The sequence below is a fragment of the Triticum aestivum genome, chromosome 4A, assembly GCF_018294505.1.
Source record: "Triticum aestivum cultivar Chinese Spring chromosome 4A, IWGSC CS RefSeq v2.1, whole genome shotgun sequence".
Classification (NCBI taxonomy): domain Eukaryota; kingdom Viridiplantae; phylum Streptophyta; class Magnoliopsida; order Poales; family Poaceae; genus Triticum; species Triticum aestivum.
In genome coordinates, this window is record NC_057803.1 from 737,053,975 (window position 1) to 737,064,021 (window position 10,047).

The 10,047-nt window shown below is 42.8% G+C and overlaps 1 pseudogene; it reads right to left on the reverse strand.

Annotated features, from left to right (window-relative positions):
• Nucleotides 1-5,815: 5,815 nt before the first annotated feature.
• On the reverse strand, nt 5,816-8,886 carry LOC123084462 (BTB/POZ and MATH domain-containing protein 2-like; annotated as a pseudogene).
• Between the last annotated feature and the right edge of the window lie 1,161 nt (nt 8,887-10,047).

The window sequence follows — 10,047 nt, forward strand, 5'->3', positions numbered from 1 at the left end:
CTTCTAGTCCAACTACATGATTTTTGTGGTGGCCGTATCGCATATATGCGAGAACAGTTACTCATGTCGCAATGATGAGACAATCTCTTATCCCCCTCATATTGCTGAAAAGATCAAGGCTTATATTTATTTTATCTTGCTGAACAACAACATATTAGCAGGTTCCAACAGGCGTGAGACATCGACATCAATTTAGAAATTGTATCCGCCGCCGGAAGGGCTAGTCATGATAAGTGTGAACGTTGCAATTTTCACGAAATCTGAACATGCTTGATTCGAAATGGTAATGCGTGATTATAAGGGACCGGTGCGAGCTGCTTGTCGTGGCTTTATTAATTATGTACACTTTCCTGAGGTTGTTGAAGCCTATGCTATAGGCCAAGCACTCATTCTTGTTGAAAAACACAGGAGTCCAAACGCTTCAGGTGGCTTTTGGTGATTAAGAAAGTCCAACAACAAAGCATGGACAAATCCCTTACTGGTGCTATTGTTTATGATATCAAGAGTAAAGCCACAAAATTTGCATCCTGTACTTTTAGACATGTTGTTCATACTTTTAATGAGGCTACTCATGTTCTTGCTAAATCAGCAGAACATGACTCTGGTTCATGTTGCTTTAATAAGTGTCCTGATATGATCAGGTCCATTATCTTTAATGAACAAGTATGATATGAATCGGAAGGAGCTGCCCATTTCTTAAAAAAAACAGCAGTTTTTTCGTCTTAGTCCACCTAGTCCGCACAACTATTTATTGCAAGCTCCGCCGCGGGGAGCTTCTATTCGGTGCTTCAGGCGCTAGCGAAGCTCCCTGGCGTCCACGTGTCGGCACTGGTGGGCCGACCCACGTAGTCCTATCACATTTGAGTAGGAAAATGAAAACAATTCATAATTTTAAAAAAAAAAATCATGAATTCAGGAAACTTCACAGATTTTGAACAAAAAGTTCATGAATTTGAAAAAAAGATCATCAATTCAGAAAAAGTTCATCAAAATTCGAAAAAGTTCACCAATTTTTAAAAAGATAATTGAATTTGAAAATAAGTTCATCAAATTTGAAAATTTTCATCAATATTGAAAAAAATTCATCGATTTTGAAAAAAGTTTATCGAATATGTAAAAAGTTCACCGATTTTGAAAAACAATGCCTCAATTTTTTAAAAAAATAATAGACTTTGGAAAAAAATTCATCGATTTTGAAGAAAAAATCATGAAGAAAGAATGTTTCATGAATTTTTAAAAGGAAAGAGAAAAGGATAGAAAAAAGAAAACATAATAACATAAGAAATAACATGTAATAAATCTACTCCTATACTAATATAAAAAGACCCAAAGAGGCAGATCCAACAAATAGTGTGCAGTTAATATCATATCATATATAAATTATAATGGTAATCACATAATTAACACATAAATAATATCCTACCTAATATCTGCGTGTAGTTAATGTCATATCAAGTCTAAATTGCTACAATGCTAATCACATAATTAAAACTTAAATAATATCCTACCTGATATCTGCGCGTAGTTAATGTCATATCAAATGTAAATTACAATGCTAGTCAAAAATTAATACGCAAATAATATCCTCCCTAATATCAAACTCGCTCGTCCCGGTTTGAATCCCAGCTCTCACACACTTTTGTTGTTTAGGAACAACAAAGAAGTGCCTAGAACTCATCTAGCTGAGTTATAGTATGGTCATCCACAAAAAAAAAGAGTTATAGTATGGTCTCATTCACTTGATGTAAGCTGATGTCATGTGTTAGTTGTCCTAGCATGTACTGCCAGTTGTTCAGTGTTTTGGGCTGTTTAGTTGTATTATTATATCGCCAAATACTATTCGGCGGCTTAAGCGCCGAATGTAGGTCATTTGGTACATGGCGCATACCGAAATCACTATTTAAGGAGTACTCGTTGCGGAGATCACCCCGACTTTCCCAGGTTGCGACAAGTGGCGTGCTGCATGTGCGCCACTTGTCGCAACCTGGGAGTTTTTCCTTTTTTCGTAGATCCGTTTATTCAAAACGTTTAATCTCTTAAACCGTGCGTCCAAATCTCGAACCGCTTTCGCCGTTAGATTTCTCGCGTCGAGATATTCAAAACTAGATTCCATGTTGATATGTTTTGACGAACTTTTTTTCACAAAAAAAACGGACGAAAAAACCCTACGAAAAAACCGAACCAGGGACATGGTTTTTTTTTTCCTTTCCGAAAGAGGCACGCCTGTGCCTCTGACGAAATCACAACCGTGCCTCTCGTGAAAGAAAAAAAACAGAAAACGCGTTTTTTTCCTTTCGGAAAGAGGCACGCCCATGCCTCTCTCGAAAGCACAACCGTGTTTCTCGCGGAAGCAAAACTGTGCCTCTCGCGAAAGAAAAGAAATAGAAAACGTGTTTTTTCCTTTCCGAAAGAAGCAAAACCGTCTCCCAGTCAAAAAGAAACTTGTACAACCTTTTCCGTGGTACTAGAATTGAATATTTATCATTGTTGACTAAGATATTTTTTCTATGTTTGCAATAAATTTTTGAATAATACAAATGGTCAAACGTTACACGAAAAGGTCAATAGCGAAAAGTATTTCTATGGGGGTGAATATTGCTAAAAAAGTCAATGTATGTAAAAAGACAGCGGTAAGAATATAAACTGATATTGATTAGGTATGGCACATGGTGAGATAACAAGAAAAAAAGGATCTGTCAAAATATTGAGATGGGCATGAACAAAAGGAAAGCAGCAGTATGTGAACTCTTTGGACTTGGTGGTGAGAATTAAAGGACTGAAATAAACAAATTTCTTAAAATACAGTGTATATGTTCTATGTCATAATTCACAAAAACGGTACATACAAAATATAGTAACACACTATGCAACATATAGTAATTTTCGTAAAAATATACTAAATTACAAACTTGGGTAGTAAAAATATATATGACGGCGGGGCCCAGTCGGATCTGGCCGGGGTGGATCCTTTTCCGACGTATTTGGCGTGGAGGCAGCCGGATCCAGCGAGATTGAGGGTCGGCAGCTCCATGGAGGTCCCTGTCCAGGGATAAAGAGGGATAGAGGTGAGAGGAGATCGAGAAGAAGGAGAAGAAGGGAGAGGAGCAAGGCGGCGGAGCGGCCTGAGGTCCGTCGGGGAAGGTCGCCGGCGGCAGGGCGTGGCAGAGGTGCGGGGTCGCCGGCGAGGCGTCTTGCGGCCACAAGGGGAGCGAGGGGCAAGAGGGAGCTGCGGGCGGCGGCGCGGTCCGTTGCGAGCCTGGGCGGAATTAGAGCGGTTTTTATGTAAAATCAAAACGTTTTCTCAGAATCCACTAAAAAAAGGATTGCGGGTTGTATTACTGAAAAAGACAGGGGGGTTTAGCAAAAGAGCCACGACGGTGAGCGAGCGGGCAGAAGCGATAATCGCTTTATTATTAGGGAAAGATAGATAGATGATAGACTAGTCATATCAACAAAGAATTTCTTCTTTTTTGGAGGCCATTCGCAAGGAACTTCAAACACTACTACTCCCTCCGTTCCTAAATATAAGTCCTTTTAGACATTTCAATGGACTATAATATACGGATGTATGTAAACATATTTTAGATTATAGATTCATTCATTTTGCTACGTATGTAGTCACTTGTTGAAATTTCTAAAAAAACTTATATTTGGGAACGGAGGGAGTACAACTCAAAACACTACTGACCCCTCATCACTAACCGCCCTGTGTCCACGCGGGTTCATCACTGACCGACCACCAAAAACCGTCAATGATGAATGTCGACAGGCGATTCTAGCAACTCTGCACAGACCAGCTAGTTTTAGGCTAGTCAGAGATAACTGTTTTATGGGTTATATTTGAGCCCATCTTCTCACTGACTGGTTGTTATGTACTGGCTAATCTCTCGTTTTTTTATCACTGGCTGGTTCATAGAGGCCGATCAATGATGTATCTTGTTTACTTTGTACCGCTTCAGACTTAGAGGCGTTTGAAATTCCTTTGATCACCGCTTCGGCTCTCCTCCCCCAAAAAAGTTGCAAACTGGGCGGTGTGATGCCGATTTATCTCCCCGCCATGATAAATTCCCACCGGCATCCTCCACAAACACGAGCTCTTTGCTGCCACCAACCATTTTTCCCAAAGCACACCAAAATCAGGCCCGAATTGGCCATTGTGACTTTGTGAGGCTCCTTCCGACCCATTGTTTCACCTCCTCATTCCAGCACTTCCGGGCAAGGCTGTGTCGGACAATTCCTCGAGCTCGAACAAAGAAGACGACACGGAGGCTTTCGGGCATCGGTGGAGGAGAAGGAGGTAGAGGCGGAGCAGTCGGCCACCCCACCACCAATAACAAGATCTCAACCTATGTCAAAATTGGCCATGATGTTTTGATTGATAAGTTACACATGTCTATGATTATACACATGATTGTCTATTTGCAAATCAATTCCCTGACATAGCTTACTTCGTGCTGAGCTGGAGTAGTAGACGCTATCTTTTGTACTTTCCATCCCAGCGGTAATGAAGCATGTGGAATAAAAAACAAGCTGTGGCCTGCTGTGCCATCAGACACCGGCGCATCACGCGGCCTGCATGTGCGAAGCCATTTATGCATTCATCTGGTCACAAGTACAGAGTTAACTGGGGATATATAGTAGTTGAAGAGACTGCATGCAGTGCAGCAAATAAGATCAGGTACAGAGCTTCAGTCCTTGTGCCGTTTGGTTCTACAGGAGATTTCACTGGAAAAACGCAAAGTTTCTTCCTAGCATGAGCTACGCGGTACCTCTTATCTGGACTGTCCGTTTGCTTCAGGATTTGTGCAGAAAAAAGCATCACGAGGAGTGCAGCTGTTCGCTGCAGTGTCATTAGCAGGAGGTGCTGTCCTGTCTGCATGGCTACAGCGTTATGTCACATCCCTACTCCCTAGGCTCTCTGCTGCAACAGTGAAAGACAGAGAAAGAGCGGGCCGAAGCTAGTAAAAAAGGGTGGCGCCCCTACGGGCAAAGTGAAGAGAGAGGAGTAGCATTTAAGAGTGAGAATAAAATCATTGAGAAATTTTCTTTGAGAGAAAAGAAAGAGCCTACGTGGAGACTCAAAGAGAGAGAGAAAATGCTTTGCAAAATTTGAAGACGCAGGTAGCATGTCACAGCGAGAGAAGACTCTGAATTTTTTTATCAGAGAGAAGAGAGAGAGAGAGCAGTTGTGTGAGGAAGGTTTTTTGTGTGGAAGGAAGCTTTTATTTACGATGGTGAAAGAGCATATGTGAGAGAGAGAGCTGCGCATGTCGGCATGCGGATGTAGATTCCAGTTGCATGTGAAGATTGAGAGAGTTTTTTGTGAGGAAAGATTCCTTCTCGTAGATAGCCAGCAAGTCAACTAGCCAGAGAGCAGGTCACCAGAGAGAGTGTTTTTTATTTGTGTAGTACTGTAGCCATGACAGTGCTGCATGGTGTCAGAAACAATAGCCTTCTTGCGCGTCGCTATCGGCGTCCATCCGGTGCCAGAATATTAAGCGTTGAGCACCTGCCTAGCTGCTGATTTTTGAATCTTATGCACATATCCAGATGCACAGTAGCCCAGATTGAACGGCTCTGATAGGGGGTACCGTGTAGCTCGTCCTACAAAAACCGCTCTCAAAAACAGAAAAGAAAGAGAGAAATGCACATTTTATTAGAACTTTTAGTGCCGATAATTCAGAGCATAAATCACACGTTCATGAAGAGAAGTTCAGCTTAGAATGTGTACATTTAACACATCAGAAAAACCGATAGAGTACCACCAGATCTCCACACTTGAAAAACATAAATTCTGAACCAGACCACTTCATACTCACGATGGTGGTGCGACCTTTTCTAAATGTCCATCATAATCCATGGGCAGCTTGCTGTGAGGTGCTTGAATCCATCAGTCTCCTTGACAGCTCGAAGCACCTTCTGTGAAGAAAGGTATGTGAGACAAGCAGCCTTGAGTTGCATGGCGTGGTGCTGCTCCGCTAACGCAAGGGTGGTTGCAACTGTTTGCACATCGATTCCCTGGCATAGCTTCCCTTCACACATAGCCTTTAACCGGTCAAGTGCATACCGATCTGCGGCAACCAGCATGTGCTGCAATTCCACATTCTGATACAAATCCCAGTTACTAGGCAATGAGTCTGTGTATATAAAGTGAAGAAGTGCCTCAAAGATGGCTGTCTCCATGTCATCGATTTCGATGCGTTTCAAGGAAGTCTCCTTCAACTGACCAAAAAGCTCAGCCTGAAGACAGATGATCGGGCAGCTAACACGCATCTGTGTGCACTGAAGAGTTGGCCGCCAACACTAAATGTAACATCCATGCCCTCTCCATCCTTCAACATGTTTGCAAAGTGTGTGTGCAGGTCCGACTGCGGGAGTGGAACTACATATGTGCTTGCATCTTCCGTGCGAGTGTCTTTTATGACGGTCAAAACACACTTGATTGTGAAGCAGTCGTCATTGCGGGATAGCAGTTCCTTCAGCTTAGACTTGTCAATAAACTTGGCCCAGCCCCAAGTCTGACCTTCCGGCGGAAAGGTACGTGTTTCGCCCCCCATAACACTAGCTGTCCCATCTTTCTCCAATAAACTCAAAGTGAACTTCACCTTGACACCCGCTGTTGCCCCCCTACAGAAACACAAGAGGGCCGACATGTAGGCAGCTTTGTCCTCCTCATTGCTACCATCAGGGTAGATCAGGATGTTCCAGTCGTAGCAACCGACGCTGAATGTGCTCGAGGTAACGGACTTGCCAATACCCATACCCTCGAGCAGCGAGTACTTAATCACCTCGAAGTTGTGCGCGATGGTGATGCACTCTGTCAGGCATCTCGAGGACGTCTCAGATATGGTCATGTTAACTGAAGAAGTTGAGTTTTTGGTCAAAAACTGTAGGGTTCTTGCTGGTAATGTCCTTGTCCTCGCTTATTATATATATATATTATAATAATCAAGGGAGATCAGAGGGTATGGAAATTATGGATCTGATCTGCATCACATACAAGGTTTTGGTTACCGAATGAGGTAATTTTACCGAGGGGGACTGATAAATGTGGTTACCACGGTTACCGAGAAATACCGACAAATACCGAGAATATTTCGAGCGAATTTTATAGTTGAATTTTGAATTCAAATAAGAAAATGAACGAATATTCAAACCAGAGACCTCTCAAAACAGGAACTAGGTTGCTACCAACATGCCATAACCAACTTTCATTGCATTAATTAGACCCTACATACCTTACTGTAAATCGAGTGTTTAAATTCAAAATTTTCAAAAAAATGGTATTTTTTGCTCGGTATGACGATTTACCGAGGGGCACGGAAATACGTGGTAACCATGGGAAATCTTGAAATTTCGACTGGTAACCAAAACCTTGATCACATAATCAAGGGATTCACATCATATAATTACGGGAGGCCAAATGAAAAAGAATGCCGTAAACGTACAAATAGTTCAACTACAAAGTCTTAAATAGGACATCGATATCAAACTGGAACAATGCATTACTTATTTGGAGTTCCAAAGAAAGTTGCCTACACTTTTTTCTTGAAGTGTGTAATATAGATGTACGAATCTACTGGCTTAATACATAGGTAGTTGTTGGTGGTTTATTTCTCATCTTGATGCCCTACAAAATTGAGAAGTAAATACTACTACGTTCATTGCTTTTAATTCATCTCTAGCCTTATGCAATTCTCGATAGGTTAATATAAAATAAGCTTGTAAATTCCAGTTCACAGATATATATACGTACCTTAAGGCTCAGGCTAATCGCGCGCGCGTGAAGTCAGAGATGTTGAGCGGATCGGCTGATGCCGATGGTGCTCGGCGATGACAGGACGCCGTCGGTCGGCTGGAAGAAGCGCTAGCGATCAATTTAGTCGGAGACGACACAAGTCGTTCTAGGTCAAGGAATACATTTTTTTTTGAGCAACAGGGTCAAGGAATACATGATCCAACGAATTAAATCTCAAGTGGTGATGCCATCCTGGCGGGCTGATTCTTATGGGCTTCTCTGGGCCAGGTTAGCATCCATCATTCATTCTTTCCTTTTAATCAATATAAAGTTGTGTTTTATTGGCTTAAAATGGAGCATCTATATGTCTTTTAGCCATGGTAATATTTCATTATTATTATTATTTTGTTTTTATATTTATTTCTGTATTACTCAAGGGGTTTTAAATTTTTGGTCAACGCCCACTTTTGTTTCCGTGACCGCTCCGTATTCGCTATGTGTCTGTTTTTTAAGTAGTATTTGTTTTCATATTCATTTCTAGGGTTTTTATATTCGATTCCACTTCTGCAAAAAAATGAAAACAAATGTGATAGCACCCAGTTTCGTCCGTTTTTGCTCGGTCTTCATACCTAGAATGCACAAAGGCAACACCAACACACACGAAAAAAACGCTAATAAATAGCAATGTTATGTGAAGGCAAGGAAAAAATAAAAAAAACTCCAAAGCAATCAAATTCCGGTTTGACAAACTATAAGACTAGCCATAGTGGAGAGTAACTTACACTAGTAACATACACACTACCCTAGGCTATGTTACTACCTCTATAGTGGGAAGTAACATATGTGCGGTGCCATGCAAAGCTTCATTTATTAGGTTATAGACTCATATTGTCTTGAGATATGTCATGTTACGGTAACTACCTAAGTTACTCAATTTACCTCTCTCCTCGTTAACTCATTGCAACATAGGCAAGTTTCCTGAGTTAGACCCGATGTTACCCTTGAAGTTACTCCCACTATGGCCAGTCTAACAATGACCATATCTGCACCAACCTTCTCATGATACAACACAGACAATGAGGTTCTTCAACAGTAATGCCTTTAGGAAGGGAGCGGCGCTCAAGCGCCCCATCACCGACTCCAACCATCTATGGTCGGGATCTAGGTTTTCATCCTGAAGAACCAGTCATAACATATCTGAGCAATGTCTTCAACAAGGTTACTACATAAAAAATATCACCATTGCCAGGTATAATCAACCTGGCTAAGACCTAGGGTTTCACCCCGAAACTCCAGACCAGATTCTGAGTAGCACCACCATCGGCGTCTCTCTTGTGTTGGCCCCACCACTTTTCTGCATCTCATCGGCGCTGATGTGCAACCAGCACCTGCGTCAAGCCATCGTCCATAGTTGGCATCTCACCGTCGAAGTCGACCACCAGATCTGTAGAGAGGAACCTTATGACGACCTTTGGATAGTAACCGCAATCCACCACGAGGACACCACCTCAATGAACATTTGCCTCTGGATTAGGGTCCGACCCCACCCCTCGCGCCATCCATGGAAGATGTGGCTTAGGCAGCATTATTGGGTGTGGGCAGCACTCACACGTCTTGGCGCGCATACTCTTGACCGACTAAACCTGATCTTCCTTGCAGCCGCCGCCTCCTCCTCTCGCAAGCTTAGGTTTTCTTCACATTCCGCTAGTGCCGCAAGCGGTCCGCCTGGTCTCCGGTGGACTTAAGGCTGTGGAGGCGCAGTGGATCCCGAACCTTGTTGGTGGGAGGACTTCCTTTCTAGATGTTGCTTTGTGTTTTGCTAGGGTCTATGTCATACTCAGGAAGGCGAGACTCTCTGCTCTGAATTGGTAGGGGCGGTGTCGGTGTCAAAACCGGCGGATCTCGGGTAGGGGGTCCCGAACTGTGCGTCTAGGCGGATGGTAACAGGAGACGAGGGACACGATGTTTTACCCAGGTTCGGGCCCTCTCGATGGAGGTAAAACCCTACGTCCTGCTTGATTAATATTGATGATATGGGTAGTACAAGAGTGGATCTACCACGAGATCAAGGAGGCTAAACCCTAAAGCTAGCCTATGGTATGATTGTTGTAATGTATGTTGTGTCCTACGGACTAAAGCCCTCTGGTTTATATAGACACCGGAGGAGGCTAGGGTTACACAGAGTCGGTTACAATGGTAGGAGATCTACATATCCGTATCGCCAAGCTTGCCTTCCACGCCAAGGAAAGTCCCATCCGGACACGGGACGGAGTCTTCAATCTTGTATCTTCGTAGTCTTGGAGTCCGGC